The sequence below is a fragment of the Etheostoma spectabile genome, unplaced genomic scaffold (genome assembly GCF_008692095.1).
Source record: "Etheostoma spectabile isolate EspeVRDwgs_2016 unplaced genomic scaffold, UIUC_Espe_1.0 scaffold352, whole genome shotgun sequence".
Classification (NCBI taxonomy): Eukaryota; Metazoa; Chordata; class Actinopteri; order Perciformes; family Percidae; genus Etheostoma; species Etheostoma spectabile.
Window position 1 is genome coordinate 685,230 of NW_022605591.1, and position 3,601 is coordinate 688,830.

At 42.5% G+C, this 3,601-nt stretch overlaps 1 pseudogene; it reads left to right on the forward strand.

Annotated features, from left to right (window-relative positions):
- Positions 1 to 3,601, forward strand: part of LOC116686311 (uncharacterized) — a 114,164-nt pseudogene that overhangs the window by 98,094 nt on the left and 12,469 nt on the right.

Here is a 3,601-nt window from a genome sequence, read left to right on the forward strand (position 1 = left end):
CTTTAAACTTCATGGGTAGAGAAACTGACTTATAAAAGCTGGTGTGTAGCAGACAGCAGCCCATAGTGCCAGTTAGGCCAGGATAGAGAAGCAAGCAAGCAAGTGGTTCACTTTAGCTTTGTTGGTTCGCAGGGGTAGTTTGCTAGCAGCTAGGCTAGCTTTAGACACTGCTAACATCAGTGGCTATGGCTTTTGGGTTTTACCTTAGGTAAGGTGTTGGATCATGGCAATTTACAAGCTGTTGGTTGCCATTAGTGTACCTTATGGTTCCAATTTATAGATGTTTTTTTTATACATGAATTTGTCTTAACAGTTTAACCTTGCTCCTGTCTGTGTGGACAACTGCAAAATGTCATGTTATTCCCAATGGTAAGAATGGAAACATCTGCTTAAACATATGCATGTTAGTCCTTAGCACATATTTTGATTTTAACCCATTTGTTCATGCAGGAGTTCTTCATATGGAGTGTCGTGATCGTTATTTCATGATAGCTGTTGATCTCTTCTACACTGGGAATGAACCTTCCTTTGAGGCTGTTGGTAAGGCTTGCACAGCGTCATTACAAACTAGAAACCATGTGTGATCACACTATTTGGCTACAGTGGCTATTTAACCTTATTTAGATATTTCTTAAGACTGACCGGGCAGATTTTTACTTTCAGTAAATCTGACCAATTAAACCCAAGTGACTCATTGAATAAAGAGTGAAAAATATTGTTTGAGTGGACAAAACTAGGGACGTGTCTTTCAGATGAGACAGGTGTGTACCCCATCACTAAGCAGTATGCAGCAAAGTGTGGCTACAGTGTTGGTGTTTTCCCTGCATTGGAACATGTGGAGCTCCGAGCCTCTTACTTCAGCTGCCACGCTGACAACAAGGTCCGTACAAATGGCATGCATAACTGTTTTGAAGTATTTATGCACACAATGTGTAGCTTTTGTTCAGGGACACACATTTTCATACATCTTACTGACGTTTCAGGAGGATGAAGTGTTCACATTCAACTTCAACCTGATTGTGACACACAAAGGAAAGAGAGTCACCTATGCTTTGAACAAGACCTGTTCTCCCTCTCTACCCTGGTCTCCCAGAGAGGTCACCTGTGAGGTCAACTACATGGAAGTAAGCTTGGCTGCATCTTATGTGAAATATGTGCAATTTCCAATGTTTACTAACCCTGATTTATTTGTAGGTGTCTGTGAGGAGTGATGTGACTTGTCCAATTGGGACAAAAAAGGGTGACTGGGATGCTGTTGTCAAAACGGTATGTTTATGTCTGCTAGGAAATGTGTGAAATTTGTCATCTTGTTTACAACCTAAATGGCAGTTTAAACAATGTGTTTTCTTCAGGCCTATGCCTCTGCCACCGCGGATTGGCAGGTGATGTTTCAGCAGCAACAGCAGGAGCTGTTGCCCATCAGCCTTAAAACGGCTAAGACGCATGGATATGTATTTGACTTGACAAATGGAAGGCTTGTATTTCGTACTCCATATGGACAACCTGACTCATACAACACTGAGGTAAACCACTGATGCAGAGTTTAGTGCATCTAGTCCATGTTTTTTGAAATTCCAGAATGTTATGGAAAGCATTTAGTACAAAGCTGGATTTTAATTTGAGTGCCCCCTCTCCCCCGAGGTGAATGGTGTTCCAGTAGAGGTGGTCCATGCAACACTATTCTCCAGACAAAGCTGGGTTTTAGTCATGGTTGACCTGGTGGCTGCTTGCTCCATGTGTCAGTATTACAATCTTATACTGTAGCTTTTTTTTTTCTTTTTTGACATGCAGCAAAACTAATACTGGTGTAATATCCCACAGACAAAGGATCATATGACAACAGTGGCTACATTATGTGGGAGACTCCTGTGGTGCTGCATCCATTGGTGTCAGGTCATAACAGGATGCAGGTCAACATTGGTGTCAATGGTGAACTTGTGGAGCAGTCAGTTGCAGAGAAGAGAGGCTATATTGTGAAGCAGCACAACTCCACAGTTGAGATCAGCATCCCCTATAAGGCTGAAGGAGGATACAGGAAGGTCAGGAGGCTGGGTTATTTTTCATTCCACATGTTTTTAAAATGTGGAGGACTTCTGATCCAGATAAATTTCCTGACTATATTCTTTCACAGAGCATTGCATCTGGGAACCTCTACATCTTTCATCTCTACTTGGAGCAAATCTCACTGGATGGGGATCATGTTAACACAAGACTGCGTGTGCACAGGACACTGGCCACTCCCCTGCTGCCACGCCCTGTTTTCACTGCAAACAGTAAGTCTAACAAGGCACTTGCCGAGTTGAAGAAACTAATCTAAATGGCTTTTGTTTCAGGAACAGTTTCTAAGAGCGCGCATTCACTGTCTATCTCGACCGTCCCTGAAGACGTCGTGTTGGCTGCGTTTCATTTGAATGGACAAGAATTTAAAGTTTTAAAAATACAAGCAACGACAACATCACAAAACCACACTCATGGTTCATCACACTAACCTTTTGATGACCCTGTGCTCTGCAGCGGGTAAAAGTTCTTTGCATTGTCTGGTTGTACCTTCAGATTTCATGCTGCTCTACGCATGGGAACTTCATCCTCTTGACTCCACATATTTTCTGTTTTAATTCATCAAGAATGCAACAATTTAGCACATGCTGGACATAAACTACACACTGACTGTTCGGCCTGAAAATGAGCCTTTTTACTAAGTAGCATCAGTGATGGTGTTAACTGATAAGTATACATGTAATAAGTAAGTCCCTTATTTTTAGACCTGGTCAGTCCTACTTCTGCATGAAGCAGAGTAAACTATTGTGTTGTATTACAGCTCCTCCAGCCTTTGATGCTGTCTGTTTGGCGTCTGGCATCAGCTTTAAACTGGACCACCGGCCCATTGACTACCTGTGGGAGATCTGTATCGGCTCAGAGCTGCTGACATCAGAGCTGGCAGCTAAGCACGGCTACATCATGAGCAACAATAGCCAGAGACTGCTGCTCGAGGTGCCGCTCTTCACTCATGGCTACAAGTACAAGGTGAAAACTGGAAGCATCAACACTTGTGTTAAATGGGATTTTACTTTTGTATACATGGACATTAGTCAAAACGCTGCATGTGTTTTTAGGACATTACTTTGAATGGCTTCTTTGGCACTTTTGATCTCCTCATTCGGGACCATCAGACATTAGAGGTCCAAAAGTCAACTGTAAAGACTTGTCGGTTCTCTGCTACTGAACTCATTGGTAAGGACTTTTTCTTTGTTTTTGCTATGAGAGCTCCATAGTTTTAGCAAGTGCTAAAACTCATTTCTCTACAGTGTGTTCGGCTGATGGAAGGATAACTGTGGTGGCTGACTTGCCTCTGGTCATCACAAGTGAAGGAGTTCCTGCTAGAATCAACCTGGTAGACCGAAACTGTGTACCCAAAGAGATGGATGGCACCAGGGCTCTCTTCTCTTTTCCAATCAACAGCTGTGGATCCACAGTCAAGGTACTGCTGCGTACTAATGTAACTGAACACTAACAATTTTATATCTGAAAATATGAACACCCAAATGTTCTTGGTGTCTCCAGCTTGGCAAGGAGTATGTGACTTATGAAAATGAGATTTTCT